Source organism: Ambystoma mexicanum, chromosome 2p, assembly GCF_040938575.1.
Source record: "Ambystoma mexicanum isolate Mex_15411 chromosome 2p, UKY_AmexF1_1, whole genome shotgun sequence".
NCBI classification, from domain to species: domain Eukaryota; kingdom Metazoa; phylum Chordata; class Amphibia; order Caudata; family Ambystomatidae; genus Ambystoma; species Ambystoma mexicanum.
The window spans coordinates 384,312,769-384,338,067 of record NC_090923.1 but is presented as its reverse complement, the minus strand read 5'-3'; positions in this window follow the sequence as shown (position 1 = coordinate 384,338,067).

The window sequence follows — 25,299 nt, the reverse complement described above, 5'->3', positions numbered from 1 at the left end:
TCTATCCCTTCCACCCAGCCACCGCTCATGCCCCGTGTGTCTCTAGCCCTCCCACCCACCCCCTGCTCATGCCCTGTGTGTCTCTCCCCTCCCTCCCACCCCCCGCTCATGCCCCATGTGTCTCTCCCCTCCCCCCACCCCCCGCTCATGCCCCGTGTGTCTCTCCCCTCCCATCTACCCCCCGCTCATACCCCGTGTGTCTCTCCCCTCCCACCCACTCCCTGCTCATGCCCCGTGTGTCTCTCCCATCCCACCCACCCCCTGCTCATGCCCCGTGTGTCTCTCCCCTCCCACCCACCCCCTGCTCATGCCCCGTGTGTCTCTCCCCTCTCACCCACCCCCTGCTCATGCCCCGTGTGTCTCTCCCCTCCCACCCACCCCCCGCTCATGCCCCATGTGTCTCTCCCCTCCCACCCACCCCCCGCTCATGCCCCGTTTGTCTCTCCCCTCCCACCCACGCCCGCTCATGCCTCGTTTGTCTCTCCCCTCCCATCCACCCCCCGCTCATGCCCCATTTGTCTCTCCCCTCCCACCCACCCCCTCTCATGCCCCGTGCGTCTCTCCCCTCCCAACCACTCCCCGCTCATGCCCCGTGTGTCTCTATCCCTCCCACCCACCCCCTGCTCATGCCCTGTGTGTCTCTATTGCTCCCACCCACCCCCCGCTCATTCCCCGTGTGTCTCTATCCCTCCCACTCACCCCCCGCTCATGCCCCGTGTATCTCTCTTCCTCCCCCCCACCCCCGCTCATGCCCCGTGTGTCTCTCTCCCTCCCCCCCACCCCCGCTCATGCCCCGTGTGTCTCTATCCCTCCGGCCCACCCCCCGCTCATGCCCCGTGTGTCTCTCTTCCTCCCCCCAGCCCCCTCATGCCCCGTGTGTCTCTATCCCTCCGGCCCGGCCCCCGCTCATGCCCCGTGTGTCTCTCTTCCTCCCCCCCACCCCCCCTCATGCCGCGTGTGTCTCTCCCCTCACCCCCACTCATGCCCCGTGTGTCTCTAGTAAACCCACCCACCCCCCGCTCATGCCCCTAGCCCTCCCACCCACCCCCCGCTCATGCCCCGTGTGTCTCTATCCCTAACACCCACCCCCCGCTCATGCCCCGTGTGTCTCTCTCCCACCCCCACCCCCGCTCATGCCCCGTGTGTGTCTCTCCCTCCCCCCACCTCCGCTCATGCCCCGTGTGTCTCTCTCCCTCCCGCTCACCCCCCGCTCATGCCTCGTGTGTCTCTCTCCCTCCCCCCACCCTCACTCATGCCTCGTGTGTCTCTAGACCTCCCACCCACCCCCGCTCATGCCCCGTGTGTCTCTAGACCACCCACCCACCCCCCGCTCATGCCCAGTGTGTCTCTAGCCCTCCCACCCACCCCCGCTCATGCCCCATGTGTTTCTAGCCCTCCCACGCTCATGCCCCGTGTGTCTCTAGCCCTCCCACCTACCCCCTGCTCATGCCCCATGTGTCTCTATCCCTCCCACCCCCCACTCATGCCCTGTGTGTCTCTATCCCTTCCACCCAGCCACCGCTCATGCCCCGTGTGTCTCTAGCCCTCCCACCCACCCCCTGCTCATGCCCTGTGTGTCTCTCCACTCCCTCCCACCCCCCGCTCATGCCCCATGTGTCTCTCCCCTCCCCCCACCCCCCGCTCATGCCCCGTGTGTCTCTCCCCTCCCATCTACCCCCCGCTCATACCCCGTGTGTCTCTCCCCTCCCACCCACTCCCTGCTCATGCCCCGTGTGTCTCTCCCATCCCACCCACCCCCTGCTCATGCCCCGTGTGTCTCTCCCCTCCCACCCACCCCCTGCTCATGCCCCGTGTGTCTCTCCCCTCTCACCCACCCCCTGCTCATGCCCCGTGTGTCTCTCCCCTCCCACCCACCCCCCGCTCATGCCCCATGTGTCTCTCCCCTCCCACCCACCCCCGCTCATGCCCCGTTTGTCTCTCCCCTCCCACCCACGCCCGCTCATGCCTCGTTTGTCTCTCCCCTCCCATCCACCCCCGCTCATGCCCCATTTGTCTCTCCCCTCCCACCCACCCCCTCTCATGCCCCGTGCGTCTCTCCCCTCCCAACCACTCCCCGCTCATGCCCCGTGTGTCTCTATCCCTCCCACCCACCCCCTGCTCATGCCCTGTGTGTCTCTATTGCTCCCACCCACCCCCCGCTCATTCCCCGTGTGTCTCTATCCCTCCCACTCACCCCCCGCTCATGCCCCGTGTATCTCTCCCCTCCGCCCACCCCCTGCTCATGCCCCGTTTGTCTCTATCCCTCCCACCCACCCCCAGCTCATGGCCCGTGTGTCTCTATCCCTCCCACCCACCCCTGCTCATGCCCCGTGTGTCTCTATCCCTCCCACCCACCCCCCGCTCATGCCCTGTGTGTCTCTATCCCTCCCACACACCCCACGCTCATGCCCCCTGTGTCTCTATCCCTCCCACCCACCCCCCGCTCATGCCCCGTGTAACTCTATCCCTCCCACCCACCCCCCGCTCATGCCCCGTGTGTCTCTATCCCTCTCCCCCACCCCCTGCTCATGCCCCGTGTGTCTCTATACCCTCCCCCCACCCCCCGCTCATGCCCCGTGTGTCTCTATCCCTCCCGGCCACCCCCCGGTCATGCCCTGTGGTCTCTATCCCTCCCGCCCCCCCCGCTCATGCCCCGTGTGTCTCTATCCCTCCCACCCCACCCCCCCGCTCATGCCCCGTGTGTCTCTATCCCTCCAGCCCACCCCCCGCTCATGTCCCGTGTATCTATCCCCTCCCGCCCACCCCCTGCTCATGCCCCGTGTGTGTCTATCCCCTCCCGCCCACCCCCCGCTCATGCCCTGTGTGTGTCTATCCCCTTCCGCCCACCCCCTGCTCATGCCCTGTTGTATTCTCTTTATACACCCTGACTTCCCTTTCCATGGTGGCCACCTTGGTAAAAGATTTTCCTTTCTATCCCTCCCACTCACCCCCCGCTCAGGCCCTGTGTATCTCTCCCCTCCGCCCACCCCCTGCTCACGCCCCGTGTGTCTCTATCCCTCCCACCCACCCCCAGCTCATGGCCCGTGTGTCTCTATACCTCCCACCCACCCCTGCTCATGCCCCATGTGTCTCTATCCCTCCCACCCACCCCCCGCTCATGCCCTGTGTGTCTCTATCCCTCCCACACACCCCACGCTCATGCCCCCTGTGTCTCTATAACTCCCACCCACCCCCCGCTCATGCCCCGTGTAACTCTATCCCTCCCACCCACCCCCCGCTCATGCCCCCTGTGTCTCTATCCCTCTCCCCCACCCCCTGCTCATGCCCCGTGTGTCTCTATCCCCTCCCGCCCACCCCCTGCTCATGCCCCGTGTGTCTCTATCCCTCCCGGCCACCCCCCGGTCATGCCCCGTGGTCTCTATCCCTCCCGCCCCCCCGCTCATGCCCTGTGTGTCTCTATCCCTCCCACCCCACCCCCCCGCTCATGCCCCGTGTGTCTCTATCCCTCCAGCCCACCCCCCGCTCATGCCCCATGTGTCTATCGCCTCCCGCCCACCCCCTGCTCATGCCCCGTGTGTGTCTATCCCCTCCCGCCCACCCCCCGCTCATGCCCTGTGTGTGTCTATCCCCTTCCGCCCACCCCCTGCTCATGCCCTGTTGTATTCTCAACATCTTTTTTTTACCACCTGGGGTTCCCACTTTGAGGACCTAAGATGCTAGTGGTCTTCATCTATTGAAAATGATGTTATGGTGACGTTGCACTAATAAAAACCTATCAAATGCAGTAAAAGAAAATTGTATTACAGGGACGTTATGGTTAAGTTGCACTAATAAAAACCTATGAAATTCAATGAAAAAACTTTGTTAAAGGGACGTCATGGTTAAGTTGCACTAATAAAAACCTATGAAATTCAATGAAAAAACTTTGTTAAAGGGACGTTATGATTAAGTTGCGCTACTAAAAACCTATGAAATCCAGTGAAAAAACGTTGTTAAAGGGACGTTATGGTTAAGTTTCACTACTAAAAATCTATGAAATTCAGTGTAAAAACTTTGTCAAAGGGACGTTATGGTTCCAAGTAAAACCGAAAAACCCTTGAAATTCGCCAGTTATGGTAAGCTAAGCAACCATAACTCGCGCCACCACCGTGCACTGCTAAGACTAACACCCAGGACATCAAAGATGACATCACAAATGTCATTGATGACATCACTGATGACATCACATGTCTGGCTCGCTCTTTTTTCTTTTGCTGACATGTCTAGGCCACATGGTTTTCTTCAGTAACAGTCAGAAACTATAAATGTTATTTTATTTGTAGACGTATCCTTCAAGTAGGTTCTTACAGTAATTCCCTTAGAGTCCAGTCACATCATATGAAACATATACATACGGGAAGACACAAGCTTGAAAGACAGCAATCCTTTTTGTGCATAAAGATAATCAATAGACTTATGAGCACTTCCTGATAGTTCTGTTGTTTTTTTTTTATGGCTGTACTTTCCCTGTGGGTCCAATCACATCAAGTGATACATATACATAGGGTAAATAGCAGCTTTGAAACAGAGCAATCATTTATTTGCATGAAAATAATCTGTTAAATTATGAATTGTTTCTGCTACTACTTGAGCTTTTTTGCTAACTTCACTTTCCCTGTATATACCCATATTGGTATGTGTTCTTGTGTCTTTGTTTTTTGTCTATAGTAATGCAATTATGTAATACATGTGTTTTTTTAACTACATATTACATATTTCACAGTACACAAAAATGTATTAAGAAAACAATTATCAGTTCAATATTCAACATATTAACCTTACGAATATTATACCTTCATCTTGTACGCTGCACACAATGTTATGTTTCTGTATGAGTAGCTTAGTATACCAGATAGAAACCCCATAATAGAATGCTATTTATATCAATGCATCGTTCAATGCACTAATTAGGGTATGATATTTATTGCAATGATCCTTGATACTTGTTTCGCAACATTATAATAAGAATCCCTTGTACATATATTTCATGAAAAGTACATACACATGTGATGTCATCAGTGATGTCATCAATGACATTTGTGATGTCATCTTTGATGTCCTGGGTGTTAGTCTTAGCAGTGCACGGTGGTGGCGCGAGTTATGGTTGCTTAGCTTACCATAACTGGCGAATTTCAAGGGTTTTTCGGTTTTACTTGGATCCATATCGTCCCTTTGACAAAGTGTTTTCACTGAATTTCATAGGTTTTTAGTAGCGCAACTTAACCATAACGTCCCTTTAACAACGTTTTTTCACTGAATCCCTTTAACAACGTTTTTTCACTGAATATATATATATATATATATATATATATATATATATATATATATATATATATATATATATATATATATATATATATATTACATGGCCACGGTAATGGCCATGTAGTTATGGTTAAGTTGCTGTTTCCATAGGAAGAACACTTTTTGGGCAGCTTATATCTTCGCTCTCCCTGGACGGATCATCACCAAACTTTGCCAAAAAAGTATTTGGGTCACTCTGAATTTTTTTGCAAAGTTTGGTGAGGATTCGTCCAGGGGGGGAAACGTTATAGGGGGAGTCCCACATTTTTTTTTTCCCATAGACTGAATGGGAAAAAAAATGTGCTCGCGTCTACAGCCCAAACCTCTGGATGGATTTTCACCAAATCTGGACCAGGAGCAGCGGCTTGGTCCCGAAAGCTTGCTTTTTCAAATTTGGTGAAAATCCGTCCAGTAGTTTTTTTTAAAATGACTAAAAAGTAGGTAAAAAAAAATTAGTGATATCTGTTTTCGGTCCGCGGACGGACTTCCCTGATCGCTCCGCGGACAGTGTCCTGATTTGGCCAATCGGCTTGCGTGATGTTCGCAGACATGCAACGTGTTCACTGATTGGACAGCATGGAGCGTGAAGCGCGTCAGATTTTCGGTAGCATCCGCCATCTTGAATTTGCGGTTGTCCGCGGACAGCGCGGTGAAACGTTGTTCAAAATTTGTATTTAGTAGAGTGTGTTGGTGTGTAGGAGTGTTTGGGGAGGCTGGGAGTGTATGAGATAGGATGAAAGTTGTGTTTTTTATGTGTTAGATGTTCTTTTTGTGTTCGATTTCTCTGCGGACATCAGGTGTTCTGAAATGTTCTAAATAAACTTTATGGGGGGTGTTCTGAGGACTCAATATGTGTCTGTTTTGTTCGCAAGCAAACTGAAACTGTTCTAAGAACACTCGCAGTGTCCTGAAATGTTCGCAAATAAACAAAATGGGGATGTCCTGAGGACTCTGTCCGTATTGTTCGTTGTCAAGTTGAATATGTTCTAAGAACACTCGTGGTGTCCTGAATTGTTCGCAAATACACAAAATGGGGGTGTTCTGAAGACGTTGTCGAACACTCGCTGTGTCCTGAAATGTTCGCAAATATGAATGGGGTTGTGGCTGACAAGTTGAATGTGTTCAAAGAACACTCGCGGTGTCCTGAAATGTTCGCAAATAAACAAAATGGGGGTATCCTGAGGACGCTGTCCGTATTGTTCTCTGTCAAGTTGAATGTGTTCTAAGAACACTTGCAGTGTCCTGAAATGTTCGCAAATAAAATGGGGGTGTCAACAACCACCGCAGCATATCACATTCATATTTGCTTATAACTTTGGGTGAAAAACAAATGTATAAGGAACAAAGGTATTAGATACTATGGATGTGATATGCTGCTATGGTTCTCCTTATTATTGTATACTTACTGTTTGGTCTAGTAACGGGAGTCCATGTTTTTCTTGTTAATTTCTGTGATAAAAGAAAATAGCATGTTAGTATTAGTATTTTGTAATGACTTATTACATTGTATAATCAATATACTTTTTTTTTTTTGGACCCTCATATTTAGTAGAATACAAATCAGAGTACTGTGCAATTTGCTCAGTTTCTGTATTTGTTGCTAAAATCATTGGGTCTGTAGGAGAAAAGAAAAAAAAATCCATGTTGCATTAAAAAAAAAACTTTTTCTGTTATGCTACAGTTTATTTGTTTGTTTGTTTTCAGTGTTCACTTGTTGTTTCTTGTTAATGCGTAATACTTTGGCTTGTTGTATTTTTTTGGAGCAGTAACATATTATTTATTTGTTTTGATATTACAAAAATTTTGGAGCAGTTAGATACCAATTGGCGTATTCTAACTGTCTATTTTTTGATATATTTTAGTGGTATTGATTTATCTATTTGGATATTGTTACATTTTGGGACAGTTAGATACCAATTGGCGTATTCTAACTGTGTATTTTTTGGTCTAACTTAGTGGTATTCATTTATCTTATTAGTTGTAGAATCTTTGAGCAGTTAGCTCAAAGATAGCTTTTGGAGTATTCTAACAGTTTATATTTTTTTAACACAAGTTTACTTAGGGTTTAAATACAGTTTAGTCATCAAATTTTGGTTTTAAGAACATCAAATAAGCGCTTGTAAGATTTCCTGGTAATCTCTGCTTTAGAGTAATGGTACTATCATTACATTCAAACCATCCACATTTCTTTTTTATATATGCAGTGTAGTGCCCTGAATTGGTTGTGGCTCCTGCATGGTAGATTATACCTATTGTTGTGAAGGTTTTCTTACCAAGTGATATTTGACCATGCGTGAATCCAGTCAGCTTGCAGTTGTTTTTGGTACCATCTGCATTGTAACGTAGAAGCATGAGTATTATGTATTTACTATGTGTTTGTATTACTAACGTGGAGCAATTATCTGAATTGCAGGTTTAGCATAATCTACCATGGTTTGCATTTTGTACAAGTCGCTGAAATGGAATGGATTCACAATTTGGTATTGATATATATATGAAGCGTTCATTGGGGATTTCGTCTTGTGTCACATTGTTGCAGAGAGTGCTTGTATGTTTCCACATGTATGAAATCTGAAAGATTTCATTTATAGGTATGTTTTTGTTTTCCAGTACTTGTAGTAAGTACATTAGAAATTCTTGTGGATCTTCCTGTGAATTTATAGTGAATTTCACCATTCCAGCACAGTAGTCCAATTGTTGTCTTATTCCAAAAACACTATACGTGTTGTCAGGATTGTTTGTTGCATTTCTGTGAAGTACTAACATTTGCAAACACAATGGGTCTGTACTGTGTAAGTAAATGTTGTCAACAATTGGTGGTAATTGAAATAGAATATTCATTGCTACATTTGCGTAGCAACTTACACCAACTATATTTGAGAATTTAAATGGTCCAGGTAGTTCTGTATCTAACTGCTTTTTTTGGAGTTTGTCTTCCTTCTTTAAAGAAGTACTTGGTTTACTTTCCCTAATTGATTCTTTTTTGCTTGTGGTACTTGATGAAGTATTAGTTTCTTTTACTCTCTTTGGAGGATTTGCAGTGACATCCTGTGGCATTTCTGTTTGATTTATTTTTCTTTTATAACGTTTTCTTTTTTGTGGAACAGAATATGTGTTTAGGTGGGGGGTCTATAGTGAGAGAAGTCTATTGTATTCTAAAATGCAAGGAATATCAGCGTTTATTTTACTTGCATCAAAGTTGATTAGAAATAGACCGTCAAGTGTACGTAAGCATGATAGTGCTACATAGCTCATGCCTTCTTTAAAGACTGTGTTACCAATATCTATCTTTGCTTTGTCTAGGGTAAGACCTTGTGATTTATGAATCGTGACTGCGTATGAAAGAGTTAGAGAAAATTGTTCTCTGCGAACATACATATCTTTGAAGAGAAGGAATCTAGCTGTTGAGCGTCCTATTCTTTTTACTTCTGAAAGTTTGTCAAAGAGTATATTGACAAACTGAATTTTGTCGTTGCGTGGGTATGTTTGAAAGCCAACAACTGTACCCAGTGCTCCATTAACTAGTCCTTGGTCCACGTCAAGCTTACGTTTAAGCATTACTCTGCAATTTAAGGATAATTTTAATATCTTTTCTAAGCCTGCTGTGTTTGAGATTGATTTTTCTAAACTATTTAGCCTTGTTGTGGCTTGGTCACACATGGGTAGTGTCATACCATGTACATCTGGATTGTCTGTGGCTCTAATTTCCATGATTGGTTGCATTTCTTTACTTAGCATGATTTCATTGAATTTGATTGAAACAGCTTGCAAGAGTTGGCATTAAGGCCATACAATTGACATTTTTGTGGGCTAATTGTTCCATAACATCTGTAGCACATGCATTATCGGCATAACGTGCATTAATGTGCCGGGTTTTCAATATTCCTTCTGCTTCTTTAGAAAGTATACCAACTCTGATTCTTTTTAAAATGTTGGCATAAGTGAGATCTGCAGATTGCCGCATGTTTTCTGTTAATTCTCTGTATTGGAAATGTTGCCAAAGGTTGACATTTCCAATGCTGCCAATGGTTTGTACGGCAGAGTTTGTGTCCTAATGTTTTAAAAATAGGCTCACCTTTTACTGGTGTTAATTGAAGCAGATCTCCAAAAAGAATAATGTGTTTTCCCGCAAAGAGCTCTTCATAGTCTGTTTTGAGTACTTCTTGTAATCTGAGGTGAATCAAAGCTAACATCAGGTTGGAGACCATGCTCACTTCATCTATTAGTAGCATTTTCATTTGTTTCAATACTCTGCGTAATTCCATTGCAGCTTCTGCAGAAAGTTTGTAATAGTCTAATTTGTTCTGGTGTTCTACTGGTAATAGTAGTAATCGGTGTAATGTGACACCACCTATGTTGTAGGCAGCTAAACCTGTGGGGGCAGTGACAACAGCTGACAGTTTGTTGTTTGTCAATTGTTGAAGGAACTTACTAATAATTTTGATTAGGAATGTTTTGCCAGAACCAGCTTCACCACTGACGTACAGTAGTATAGGTTAATAATTATGGCAGGAACATTCTTTATTTTCATGTTTTACACCATGTGCAATTTGTTTTGTTACTTCTTGAAAAATGCTACTTTGCTCATTGTTTAGTTTTTATTGTAGTATAGTTAAGTCTTCCTTATCTTCATACTGACACATGGTGTTTTCTACTTCTATCATAGCTAATTCTGCCTCATTTATTATTAGTGGTTCTCCCAGTGGTTCTTGGCTTCCTGTTACAGAAGGTTGACTACTGTCAGGAGTGTCCTTATCTAGTTGGGCTTGGAGTTCTTCTTCGTGTTGCTGTTCATTGTGCAACATTGTTTTGTACTGTGTAAAGTTTACATCAGTTATAGTGCTTTCATTTGCTTTGAAAGCATCCTCATATGAGTCATAGTTATCTAGTAATTGTTCTTCTTTTCTCCATGGTTTGAAGAGTTGTAGCAGGGACATGTAATATACTTCTTTATGTTGAGGAGTCTTTAATGGCAATTTGATATGATTAATTAAATTTGGTTTAGTGAGTTTAACTAAGCTGCCTTCACAGTTTGTCACTCTATATTTACCTTTTTTTCATCAGGTTTCATATTATTTTTGTATGTGTAGTTTTGGGCTATGTGGTATAGACACATGTTTTCCAAAGTATTACTTCTGTTTGGGTAGTATGTGTCCAATAAATTGTTTTTTAAAATGTCTTGGCTGTTGGGATCATGTTTGGCTATTGTTTCTATATCTTCATATGATTTTAGAACTCTTTTTCTAGATTTAGCTGGACCAAGACTTAGCCATACTATATTTTCAGATTTACCATACAATGCAGTACCACTTAAACGATCAGCTGCTTCATATGATCCACATTCTCTATGGGTGAGCATTTTTATGCCCAAGCTGTATAATTTTTGAGATACTGTTTTATCTGATGACAGGTCATTTCAGAGGTCTTGGAGCTCTGTCTTTTCTGCTTTAGTTAAGTATGCTGTGACATATCGTGCAACTGCAGTAGAAGTGTCTGCAATGTACTGCACATCTATGTTTGCATTCCATAAGTGGGCAATGATTGCATTATAATCATTGATATATTTTTCTTCTTCTTTTCTTTTTATGGTATATGTATTTTTAGGTGACTTACCTTTAACACTATGTCTAACTGAAGACATGAGGTTGTTCACTTGACCTGTATTTGTAACTGGTCTAGGGAAACCAAATCGGCATTTGGTGTAGTATGTCCCTTTGTTTTTGTATTTGCGACGACAATATTTTCCACATTTGTGTCTTTGAAATTGTAAAATTTGTGCATGACGATCACTATTTGTGGTTTCTGATGGAATTTCACAAGTGACATATTTTTCAATAAACTGTAAAACAGTGGCATCACTGTCTTGACCAAATTTAGGAGCATCTTTAATCCATAAAAGCATGTGGATATGTGGTGCTCCTCTGGCTTGGTATTCTTTTCTCCAAAAGAAGTGTTGCACTTCTCCAAGGGGAGGAACAGTTTTATTACAAATAAAATGTAGCATGGCAATGAAGCAATGGTGAAAATATCTTGAAACATTAACAGGATCCAAAGAACAACGTTCTCAGGTGTTAGTATATCTATGTTTGTTTTGTTTTTATTTGATATGCATAGGAAATCATGTAAATCTTCCCATGCATATTCTGCACAACTTAATGTAACAAACCAAGTGGGTGGGCCAAGGTTTCTGATCATACAACGTACATCTCCATGACGTCGAAACCAGTACTCTTTAGTACCACGCATATTTGCTAATAGATTTGTAATATTTGATTGTAAAACCTCATCCTTTTGTTGCACGTTTTCTAATAATTGTGTAGCTGTCATATTTTGAAAGTGTGATCCTGATTTTAATATGTGTGCAACTCTGTAACATAAAGTTGCTAGTTCACTTTCAAAGAGTAGGTGGAATATGTATTTTCACATTTTGTCTAAATCTGGGATCTTCAGAAAACATCCGTAATGAGCAGTATTCTGAAGCTGATATTTGAATAGGTCTATCATCATACCTTCCTCCTTTGCCAGTAGGAAAGACTAGAGTCAAAGCACGCGCTTCTATACTTTTTTCCCAAATGCTGATTGATGATCCTTTTGTTTGACGCATTTGGTAAGTTTCCAGTGCATCTTCTATGGTGTCATTACAGTGCAAAGGATGAATTGTATAATGGTCTAAAGTATTTGATATTGTAGCAGGATCTAGTAGCTCAAATTGACCAGCTTCTTGTGTTTCTTGAATTATTTCAGTTGTATCTTTCAAGTTTTCTTCAATATTAATTTATTTGTAATATTCATTATTCTCTTTAAGATATTGGAAGGCTTGTCTAACTTTATATACATTTACCAGCTGTTGCCATATTTTTTTGTCTTTTGTAGGTACTCCATTTACTAAGATAATTAAAGATTGCTGCATTGGACGTTGCACTCCTAGAGTATACACATTTTCTTTTAGATCTAATGGTAAATAAACCACTTTTCCACAAATGCATTTTACCAATTCAGAAGGAGGTAATTTTGCTGTTTTTGGTTGAAGGCGTATTATTGCTTGAAATGGGTGTACTGTTTGAATTATGATGCTCTCATATAAATTAAGTTGTTGTAGGGGTTTTGGTACTGGGTATAATTCCAAATTATTTGTGATAGCACGTGAAGGAGTTTGGTTGTTGTCAAGTTTTGTAGTGCAGTAACTGCAAAGTATTAAGTGCTCAGTTATTTTGTATTTGTTTTCTGCTACAAGGTAGAGAGCTAATTCAAACCATTTAGAATCTTCATTGTCTTCTATTTTGTATGATAGGTCTACAGTTTTTGTGTTACCTTTATAAAAAGTTCTACGGCAACATACACAAACATGGTTTGGTACTTCAGCTGATGTACTTTTAAATTTGAGTATTTCTTTTTTGTATGTGTTTAGCAAAAAGTTGCCATGTGTAGAATTGTTGCTTAATTGGTTTAAAGCTATTTCATTCTGTAAATGGCTTTCACTTCCAAAATATTTTTTCTGGATATAGTGAATTTCTTCAAGTAGGTCTTTTGCTGTAACATGTAGAAGGATGTTATTTAACTTTGCTAGTGCTAAAGCAGGACTTTTAGCATAGTACAGTTTATAGACTAGAATTCTTATAGTTGAATGATGTGTTGATATCCTTTTGATATCATGGAAAGTGGTTTTACAAGTAGGTCCTGTAATGCAGGCCAATGAATGTCCTTGTAGTCCTGTGTACTTGCGCACTGGACAGGTATCCACATTTTGCAGTAATTTAATTTTGATTTTGTCTTTGCTTTTTACATATTTATTGAGGAATTGGCGTAAAGATTTGAAACATTGTTTGGGAATGTTACACATTGACATGCATGGCCATTTGTACACTAGACGTTCTGATTCAGTTGAATGGAGGGGTAACTCTAAGTTTTCAGGGCATATTTTTGTAAGGAGTACTTCTTGCTCCATCATGGTGTTATTCACTTTTTCATAACCTCGACCACTGCTATGTATGGCAATTGTATTTGTTTGCTTTTGTTTGTATGCTTCTTCATTAAAATATGGTTCTGTGCTCGTAGTGTGATTCCATTCACCTCCGCAGATACTTAAGAAGTTCTTTCTGTTGACATTTTGCTTATTGAGAAGTCTTTTTTGTAATTTAGTTATTAGTTTTGTTAGTGGTTTCATTTTGTTTAACAGTAAAATAAATAATTTTCTTTTCAGAAGAATTACACTGTCCATCAACGCTTCTAAGATTAATTTCCTACGATAGGTTTTAAGCATTGAACCTGATTTCTCTCCTGTTTTTATAAGATTTTGAAAGACTTTGTGACGGTACATTTTGGCTAAAATACTTTTCTTGGTATGCTTACTTTGCACTATATTAAAATTTGAAGACGTAATTTTATCTGTAGTGATAGCTGATTTTCTGTTAATTGTTTTTTGGTTTGTTTTACATTTTGATAGAGGAGGCAAAGTGTTGGTACTTGAAACTTCTTGTGTTTCACTAAATGACTGTATTAGCTGTTTTGTTTCAACTTTCTTTTACAAATTCTGCTAGACATGGATGCTTATGTCGGACACTTTTATTTTCATTTGCTCTACTTTTGCGTTGCTTTCTACGGACTTGACTTTTGGTAGGCATTCTTTAGGGTCTGTTGAAAAAAATAAAGAAGGTATGGGTTGGGGTGTTCTGGAATGTATGTGTGCTGTGTGCATGAGTGTTTGAGTAAGATGATAAAGATGTATGTAATGGTGTGTGATTGTGTATTGGGAACTACAACTAATAGGGATAGGTATTCTTGAAATTATGTGTTACTAAACTGGGGTTCAGATGACAAAAAAAGTAAGCTAGTGGTGTGGAAAGGTACAAATAGTAAATCTAATGTATACAATTAAAACAGTTGTATTTTCTATAATATGAAAATTGTAGCGGTTCAGTTGGGTAATTTGTGTGTCCAAAAATAGGAATTTGTGGGCCATTCTGGCTGTAAATCGTTGTTTAACACATGGAGATTTTTGGATAAAATGGTACACAATCTCTATTTTTAGGCACCAAAATAGCTTGTATTAACGTTATAGTATGTTTGATTAATAATACAAATATTATGGTGATATTCTACTTACTTTTTTTCTTAAATTAACAGGTAACTTCTTAGTTCTTCTTTGTTCTTCAAATTCGTCTGCTTCTTTTCAGGAGACTGGTCTTCACTGCAATTGTAAAAGCTTCAAATTAGTAACTTTGTTTGTATATAGCGCTGTTTTTAATTTAGATATTGATTTTTTTAATTGGAATCCTCAGTGCCTTCTTTAAAACCATTAAACTAATTTATTTACATAAGATACATTGCATCAGTTCAGTACATATGATATGCTCTTAATGAACAAATTGTATTGAATGACTAACTGTAACAAAAAAAAATATCTTTACTATGTCTTGTGAAATTTATAATATACCAGTGAATACCACTATTTCTGTAAGTAAGCTGTTCTAGGTAATAGCGCCTCAATGTCATGTCTAAATTAAAGTAATTAAGTAAATAAATAAATAAAAACAAAAAATATGAAATTGTATAAGTATTTTTTAAATATTTAAACATAGATTGTGCTTGCATGCAATTTTGTTTGAATATATGTAGTCTATATATTTCATTTAGAAAAATGTAGTTTAACATGATTTGAGTGTGTGTGTATAAAGAAAGTAAATAGTATAAAGGTTTATAAGTGATAGTTGATTTTAGGAAATTGAAAAAAATACAGTAAATTCATTTTACAGATTACACAAGCTAAAAGTCTGTTTGAAAATGTGTTCCTCTACTGTACAGAAAATATGCATACCTGAAGTTTGTGTTCATGCATATGGATATGCATGGAGCTGCAAGTAGAAATCTTGGAGACTTGTACAGTATTTCTGGTAGATGGTGCTTGCCAATGATATGACAGTTGTACTCAGAGAGATTCACAGTACATTTGCAGTGCTGATCTATGATGATGCAGTTAGATGTAGAGGTCTTGAATGTGACTGCTGCATGGTCATGTGATTTTTTAGCTACATCCAATGAGGGAATGGCAGAGAGAGTGAAGTGGAAATGGTAGAAGGGCTGTTCATGTTACATATGCCCGCGGACATGGCGGTAGTTCGCGGATATCGGGAGTTACATCCGGGGATTTTTGGGTTCAGAAGTCATGCAAATGAGAATAAGCACTGAAAGGGATTGGTCAGGAAAGTTTAGTGGGTGTGTTGTGCCAGGAGAGAGTTTCTCAGATACTCTTTTTGCTGAGAGAACAAAAGATAGCTATGGCTGTGTGTTTCAGAAAACAGATTGTTTGGATTTTGGGAGATTCGTGGATACATTGGTTGAAGGTGCATGTAGAAAGCTGTGGAGTAGCTGTAGATCTTGGATTCCCACATGTGGAAGTACACTGGCATGGAGTACGTGGAATGAAGTGGTTGGACTTGCTACCTCTCTGTGCTACTTTGGAGACAGAGCAACATCCAGACATAATTGTAATTCATTGTGGAGGGAACAGTTTAGGACATGTGACTGGAATTTTTTTGCAATTTGCTATGAAAGAAGGACTTGGGAAGGTTATGGACATGTTTCCTAATACTCAAGTGATATTTTCACGGATTGCGCAGAGACAAATGTGGCTTCGTTCTTCTTCATTTGGTCCACAAATGGAAAAAGCAAGGCGCAATGTTAATAAGGCTGTTTGTGCCTTTCTAAGAGATTTTGGCTTGTCCTCTTTTCACAATGAAAATATTATGTTTCGTAGTACATACATTTTTCGCAGAGATAGAGTCCATCTTACTTATGCTGGCAATCAGATTTTTCTGAGAAATGTACAAAATGCATTGCGACCTTTTTTGGAATTACAACAACCATTTTGAAGTAGGTGTTAAGCATTTATAATTTTTGACTTACAAACACCACCCAAAGGCTCTTTTCAGAGCCACCACTTCTTCCCAGAGAAAATTGCAATGTTTGTGAAGGGGTAGCAACCCAATTTTTTAAATGTTCGCGAACTGTCCGCGGACTTCTAAAAAATACAAAGGGCCCTGCTTCATTTATTTTCACTTCTATTTTTTAACTGTGAAAGGCGGCTCTGAAAAGAGCCTTATTTTTTTTTTGATTTTTGATATTTTGTATTTTTTTTGGTTTTTTATACATGACACACTAGGAGAGGAGGGGAAAGGAAGGTAAAGGGGGGGACACCAACCACAGGGATAAGAAAGGGCGAGCTGAGAGAGGAAGATGTAGAGTGGGTTTTATTTGGGTAGTGAGCAGATCTTCTCGTGCTCTGAGACGATAGTCTCAAAAGCACTACAAAGTCACTCCCCCCTGCAGAGTACTGTGTCACAGTACATACATACAACTGTGACCCTCGAAAGGTAAGGGTCATCAGCATTCTGTATGGCCTGTGAGGCAGCTTGAGGAAGACGCTGTCCCACAGAGGTGGTCCTTGTGGTGACAGGATCAGAAACAGAGGATGAAGTAGAGGAAATCAACCTGCTACGTTCTGCGCAAGGTACAACCCTGCGAATAGCCCCAGAGTGAAATGACCTCAGGTGTCGCTTCATAGTAGTGGTCCCAAAGCTGTACTTACCGTGCTTCCCGTGACTGAGTATCATTTTGCACTCATTGCAGGTAACACGGTTTGCACAAGCCTTAGGAACATTACCATGAATGGTAAATAACCGCCACACCCAAGACTCACGCCTAGTGCGGGTAGTAGGGTTTTCCTCTACCTCCTTCTCATCATCCTCTTCTTCCTCCTCCGCATCCTCACTCCTGTTCCCCTCTTCAGGCCCTTGGGGAGGTGGTGGTGGTGGAGGGGGTGGTGTGGTGCTGAACCAGGTGCAGCACCAGGTGGCAGTTCTGCAGCCAGGGATGCCATCTCGATGGTGTAATCAGCAAGTTGCTGGAGAAATAGCTGTGCTCTGAAGAATAGCCAGAAACACAATGAGAATAAGCTCTAGGGTGTGGTCTTTTATAGGGGTGCCTGTGCGCGGTCCGCGGACATGCGCGCTGTCCGCGGACAGATCAAACACAAAAAAAAGTTTGAAAAGTTTCAAAAGGTATGTAGAATTACTATGTGGGACTTATGCCATGGTGAGATTTTATTGAAAAATATTATGGATTAATTGAAAATGTACTTTTAATTTGTACGGGGACCTGAACAGTGTCCGCATTCAGAACACGCCAAATGCACGGAGATTGGCTAGCGCATGCGCCTTGATGTTCTACGGACACTGTTTGGGTCCTGAACTAATTAAAATTGCGTCACACGTGAAACGAACATTTCAGCACACTGCGTGTGTTCTTAGAACAGTTTAAATTTGCTAGCGAACAGTAAGGACAGATATAGTGTTCTTTAGGACACGTTCAATTTCGTTTATGTACGAACATTTCAATACACCAATTGTGTTCTTAGAACATTTTCAACTTGCTAGCGAACAGTACAGACAGGTATAGTGTTCTTTAAGACACCTCCATTTTCATTTAATTATGAACAATTCAGGACACCGCGTGTGTTTTTAGAATAGTTTCATCTTGCTAGCGAACAGTACGAACAGGTATAGTGTTCTTCAGGACACCTCCATTTTCGTTTATTTACGAACATTTCAGAACACCTGCACTGTCCGTGGACACCTACATTGTTTTTTAAAAAAAAAAAAAAAACTATTTACAACACCATGGCCCTCATTACGACCCTGGCGGAAAGCGACTGACCGGAGCGCCACAGCGTAAATAGCGTTTCCGCCATTGCACGAAGGAGCAAAGTGCGGCCCATTCCGACCCATCGGGCACGAGCACCACGGCATGGCGGAAGTGCAAAGTCCGCGATGGCGGAAATGACCCCAAAACGGCCCACACCGCCGCCGTACGGCGCCCCAGGTGCAATACCGCCACCCCTCTTAGCGGTCACCGCAGTGTGCGCCTACCGGAAAGTACGGTGGCCGGAAATATACGGAAACGGAAGTTAAAACATGGGCCCGGAACGGGAAACAACCCGGCGTACACCTATAAATACACTAAAACCACACAACCACTAAAATCACTACCCTGAAACACACCCCAACCCGTCAACCACCCTAGCGAAACCAAGAATAATGGGAAAAGCAGCGAAGAAAGCGTGCGACCGCAAGCGGCAGGTCCACTTCTCCCGTGAGGAACTCACCGTGCTAACAAAGACCCTCCAGGAGAATGCTGCCGTCGTCTTCTGCACGCAAATGACCAGGACGGCACTTGCAAACAAGAAGGCCATATGGGCTCTGGTGGCACAGCGGGTAAGTGCGGTGGGGACCGCACCCCGCACCCCACACCAATGCCGCAAGCGATGGGACGACCTGCGGATACGCGTCCGCAGCATACTCTCTGCCAACCGCAACATTGCCACAGCCACCGGGGGAGGTCCTGAATCACCCATCAAGTTGACCCCCTGGGAAGAAATCTGTGCCTCCACCATCGGAATGGAGAGCATAGAGGGAGTCGGAGGGATGGAGAAAGGAGTGCAGACATCCGAAGATTCAGGTAGGTGGGCCAGATTAAACAATGCCAAATCCACACAGTCCATCCATGTGAAGTACCATGCGTCCACATAGTGCAACAGAAACACATGTCCAGGAGAACGTCCACACACATCGGCCTGATAGCGCACGTTAAAACCCACAATAAATACATAAATAATTAAAAACCCCTAATACACGCACTACACGTGCAGCAGGCACACCCTAACTGCAGGCTGCCAAACAACTGCACCCTCACTCCACACACAAATCAAAGCACCTCCAAGGCCCCGACCCAAATCACCCTCAGGTACCACCCCAATGCATGTGATACAATGCCATTCCAATTCCCACAGACCCATCAATAACCCTCGCCCTCCTCTACTCCACCACAGGGTCCGATCCAAACGACGAGCTACAGGACACCCCTACCAGCACACCTGCAAAGAGGGCCAAGACCAACGGCCAGAGACCCTCCACCTCAGCTGCACGCATCAAGACACGGCAGCAGCACAAATCAGGTGGCAGCACAGAGGAGGGAACATCAACAGGCACCCCAGCAGCCAGCATGCCCACAACACCACCACCACAGGTCCCCCCAATGGATGCCACAGAAGGCACTGCCTCCGGTGGCAGCAGCACCATAGGTGACACCCCATTGATGGCAGCATGCTCCGACACAGAAAACGGGGATGCCGAAGTCAGATCCATCCATGACCTGTCCCAATCCCCCTGTCTGTCCCATCCCGTACAACATGAGGATACCACGCAGGGGCACCCACAAGACGACGACTGGCCATCCCCCACAAGCCCTGTGGCAATGCAACATGAGGACAACAGCCCCTCTGTGACACCCCCGCAAATGGCCTTGGCCCAGCAGAGGCAACAGTCCCTCGACCAGTTGATCGAACAACAGCAGCAACTGGCCACGCTCCTCAAGGACCATGCTGATGAATGTGGGGGCACTAAGGCAGACATAGAAACATCAACTGAGACACTTAGGGCACAAATCGAGAGTAGCACCGAGAGCCTGAGAGTCCAAATGGAGAGTAGCACCGAGAGCCTGAGAGTCCAAATGGAGAGAAGCACCGAGAGCCTCAGGGGGGAACTGCATGCGACGGCCAAGGACGTATGTGCCGAACTTGCCGCAGTGCGCCGTGTGCTCACTGAGCTCTCGCAAACCCTTAGGGACATGCATGGACGTGAGCAGGCAGACACATCATCCGTTGCAAGCTCCGTCCAGGGCAGCCCCCAACGTAGATCTGGAAGGAACCTGCGCTCCACAGGCAGGGGTGCCCCTGATACCCGCAGAGGGGGCTTGCAATAGCGACAGCCCACTGACAATGAGCATCTTTGGACACTGGTGTTCGGGGGGGAGGTAGGGGGGTGGAGGGGGTGTGTTGGGCTCACTTGGGTGGCGGGTCGATAGGGTGTTCAACATGACATCACATATGCCATAAAAAGTGCACGATCAACCAATGAGATGTGTGGACATTGATCTTTGTGTACTAGGCCATCATAGGCGTACAGTCCATATTGTGCATGTCCCAGACACACGCAGTGCCACGAGTCCCGTGTCCATGCATCAGCCACCAGGCGTGAGTGCTAGAAGCATACATCAATGAGATGCTGACGAATGTCACGGGCCTCCGGTGCCTCGCAGACTCCATGAGGTGCTGCCACATCCCCACCCTCATCATGACCATCATCAGGTGCTTGCAGTTCTGCGTCAGGGGGCATGGGCACATTTCTACGTACGCACATGTTGTGGAGCATGACACATGCCATCACCATCTTTGCAACCTTCTCATGGCGGTACAGGAGTGCCCCGCCAGACCTGCTGAGGCAGCGGAAACGGCCCTTCAGTAGGCCGAATGCCTGTTCTATGACTACACGGGTACGTGAGTGGGCATGGTTGTAGTCCTCCTCATGCTGGTCCCGTGGGTTCCGGACTGGTGTGAGGAGCCATCTCTTCAGTGGATATCCAGCATCACCTGTATGTGGACGAGAAACGTATGATGTGGAATGCCATTGATACGTACGCACACCCCCCCCCCCCCTTCCTGCCAGGTCATTGCCAATTCACATACCCCACATCATCATGCATGTAATGAGACTCACCGAGTAGCCAGGATCTGTTCCCTGCGTGTCGCTCCATGTAGCGTGGTATTGTAGAGTTCCTCAAGACCATAGAATCATGGGTTGATCCAGGGAATCGGGCACAACAATGTGTAATGATCCTGTTGGAGTCACACACCATTTGTACATTCAGGGAATGGAATTGTTTTCGGTTGCGGTACTGGGCCTCCATGGCATGTGGGACGACCAATTCCACATGGGTGCAGTCGATGGCACCAATGCAACCCGGTATGCCGGCAAGTGCATGGAATCCCACTTTCGTGTTTGTAATTTCCTGCTCCGAGCGTGGTAGGGAGATGTAGTCGTCTGCGTGCTGCAGGAGGGCATCGAGCACTTGCAATAGTGTCCGTGAGAACAGTGGCTGAGAAATGCCATGCAACTGTCCGACTGTGTGCTGGTAGGTGCCTGTGGCCAGGAAGTGTAGTACAGACACCACCTTCAGTAGGGGTGGGATGGCGGTTGGGCTATCTATCATGCTGACAAGGTCAGCCTGTGTCATGTCCACAATGGCGGCTATGGTGTCCCGGTCCAAACGGTAGAGGGTGTGGATCTGCTCATCAGTGAGGTTGAACGGATGTGCTCGGAGGCGTGGGATTGCGGGCTGCCTGCGTGGTGGTAGTGGCTGTGCTGGTGGGCCTTGCTGGCCCTGCCTTGCCCTCCTCCTCCTCCTGCGTCTCCTCCGTGCGGCCGGTTGTAGTTGGTGTTCGTCTTCCTCTTGGAGTTGGAGCACTTGCAGTGCTATCAGGTCCCCCAGGGCCAACATCGCGAGTCCTGCCGGTAGCATTTCGGTGTGGTTGTGGGAGGAGACTGGCTGTGCAATTCATGTGTTTTCAGGCTGTATGGCCTCCACCTGTGGTGATTCATTCCACCTGTGCAAACTGCTCTCCCCTTTGGCCGAGCACGTCACGCGCACAACGCTGCAATTCGGGGAATGGTATCTTGCTATTGCTATCATGTATTTGTACCCGATGGGCGTTTTGGATTGGTTGTTATGTTCATTCGGCTATGGTCCCATTGTTTCCCATTCTATCTGTGCAGTCGCGAACAGACTTGTGAAGGGTCAGTGGAACGTAGTACTCGAGTAACGGTGGGCCCTCATGCATCACTGTACCGAGTTGCAACGACGGGCGGGGCGTCCCATTCGTGGGTGAAGGCAGTTGCCATTTTCACACACAGCCGCACTCGATGGAATAATTAGTGATTTCAAACGGCCACAGATGCCTTCTCGACGTGATGTTGCAAATGAGGAATTCGAAGGGCGGCGCTTTCGGTTATCAGCTGGCGGCGAGGAGATGCCCACAGGTCTGACTGCAAATATAACGTTCTATTGTTCAATGTCCTTGAGACAGGGCCCATGGCGAGGGAGCAATGACTGATATGAATAGTTTGGGATGCGCATTAGCTACGTGGCCGATGAGGCCGGCCGTTCCCAAATACATGTTACTTCACAACACTTGAATTACGGGCTGGGGCACTGTGGATTTTGCAGGCTGCATAACGCACAGACTCAATGGATGTTTCTAATGTCATGTGAGTAAATATTCAGGCGTTTTGATCCCGGGATGAGGGAATGATGAATGGATGCATGGGCAGGTGATTTGATACAGAGTTTGCCATGTACAGGGCTTCTTGGGATCTATCCGCCTCCCCTACGCTATGTGATGCAGGCCTGCCATAGTGGGACCATCGTCTATCTGGCCTTGTTGAGCCCTCCCTGTCTCGAGGCGCCCTCAGACACTTGTGTCCATGCACGTTGACATTCCCATCTGATGGATTCTGTTTTGACAGACGCATGCACAGGTACACTCGTTTGTGATGGTGTTTGCACCTCGATATAGATGGTTATGAGTCGCAAGTGGTTTTGGGGTGGTGATGATCCTTTTGAGTGGGCTAGCATGCATATGGCTGTGGATTTCGTGTGATCATTGAAGTGAGTTGTTCGAATGTAGTTCTGATGGCCATTCTGTTCTTTTTCTTTTCTTTTGGTTGACAGGTATCTCCTCCCCTTTTGCCACTGCCATCTGTATGCCACTCCTGCAGATGGATTTTACTCCCGACACCTGCTGCTTCGTGTTAATCGGTGGAGCAGCATTACGATCTTATGGGACGATCGCCAATGGCCCACATGCCCTTACGCAGTACTGGTGTCTCGGAGCAACATTTCGGCCTTTCAGCTGGACTAGTGCCTCCCCATTGGGACAGCCCTGCGGTTCTGTGCGCTTCCATGTTGCCTTTTCGTACGTGAATGTGGCTCTGTGTACCATGGGGGTACAGGGCGACACACAAGTAGTGGCTGGTCATTTCTTGCGGATGCAGCCCACAATGGTGATTAGTGTTTTGGAGTTCATGGCCTGATGGCTGTATGGGCTTGGTGTCTTTGATGTGCATAAATTGCTATTCTGATTTGGCCCGTGTAGCGTTTTTCTTTGCAAGTGATGTGGCATATGCCTATTTGGGGGGCGATGTATTGTGAGGAGATCTGCATTGGGTTCCAGCTTCGGGGTTTAGTTGCGTGGTACTGTACTGGGCGCGTTTGCCTACTAAGCCCGTGAGGTCAGGGATGGGGGCTGCCTATATGACAGTTTGAATGTTGTCATGCTCAGGGGCGGGGGATTGGGTTTTGTGTAACAGATGCCGGTCAGCCAGGTGGACTGGTGGAATGATGTGATTTTCGGAATGTTGCTGGGCACAGGTGCCTGTGTTTGCGTGCGTTTCTTGGTGGGGGACTGTGGTCATGTCCATTGGGATGGCTTCTGTATTCGTGCCATCTGTGACCTGCAGCTCCCATTGGCCCCTCTTGTGTTGCTTTTGTTCGTTGGCATGCATGGGTGCTTTGTACATTTCAATGGTTGCATTGTGACTTCATTGCACCTACCGGGAGTTGTACTTTGTGGGCAGGGAGCGGTGTACAGGCACTCAGTGGGGCCGTTTACGGTTGATTCGCGATGCCGTACTTCTCGCCATGGCGGAATGGTACATTCCGCCATGCCTGATGGCGTTAGGTACATGTCCGCTAGGGTCGGAATTGGCGTACCGTTGCACCATGGTGGTGTTTGCGGTTTGGCATGGCGCGCGCGCGCGTGCTTGGTGCAGTTAGCGTTGGCGTTCACTACGGTGTCGCTAATGGCTTCGTACTTTGCGGTGAAGGGTCATAGTCGCACCGAGCGCTATTCGATGGCGGTATTGCATTTCCGCCATCGTTTTTCGATTTCCGCCAGGGTCGTAATGAGGGCCAATATAAAAATTAAACTTTAATTAACATTTATTAATAATTTATGACAGAGAAGGTGAGGCAGAAACAGAAACAAAAACAGGAGAATTAGGGATTTCATCATGATTGTTATTAGGTGAAGAAGGGATGTTTTGGGTTATGGAGAGGGTTTGGGGATAATTGACTGGGATGTGGTGAGGAGGGACAAGTACATGTGGGGCAATTGTACGAGGTTTTTGGTTTAAAATGATCTTCCACAAAAGTTTTCAAATTATTAAAATTAGTCAACAATAAATCAATTTTTTCTTCTATACTGTGAAAGTGTTATCCATAACAGGTTTTTCTGAAGTATTTTCTATTTTGGTATGCTCTGTACAAAAATATATATATATATATGTTAAATGTATACAAAATAATAATAATTAAATGGTTTATATTATAAATTGTTTACCATTAGTTTCACTATCTTGTGACATTTCTTCATGTGGGAAATGTTCCTCTAGCCATTCCAGAGTACTAGACATTTCTGTGAGAGAAAAAAAAAAAAGATATTATATTTTTTTATCTAATACAGAAAGTTTATAAATATATGAATAAAATTAAGTACATTTACTATTTCAGGTAAGATATGTCCTATGTACTCAGTGGGTCTGCTCTTGTTCTCAGTTCTGTTGTGTTTGTGAGGTAATTATGTTGGAAGCCAATTTATTTTCTTGTGGTATATTCCATTTTAGAACATAGTGCATTTAAATGAATGGTTAGTGTGTTGTATATATGGGTTACATTTCTTATGTATTAGTACATATAATGTGTCTGTGTGCTTTTTTTTGAATTTGTTAAATGTTCCTATGTTATGATATAACAATCAAACATACCCCCGCAGAGTTTTTTAGGTAGTGGTACTGTTCTTCGAACATGTCCGCGAACATTAAATGAGTTCGCGGACATCAAGTACAGTAGAAGAGATTCAGTCAGTTCCATATGATATGTATATAAAGTGAAAGTCATTATTGTTAAGTTGCACTACTAAAAACCTACGAAATTCAATGAAAAAACTTTGTTAAAGGGACGTTATGGTTAAGTTGCGCTACTAAAAACCTATGAAATTCAGTGAAAAAACTTTGTCAAAGGGACGTTATGGTTCCAAGTAAAACCGAA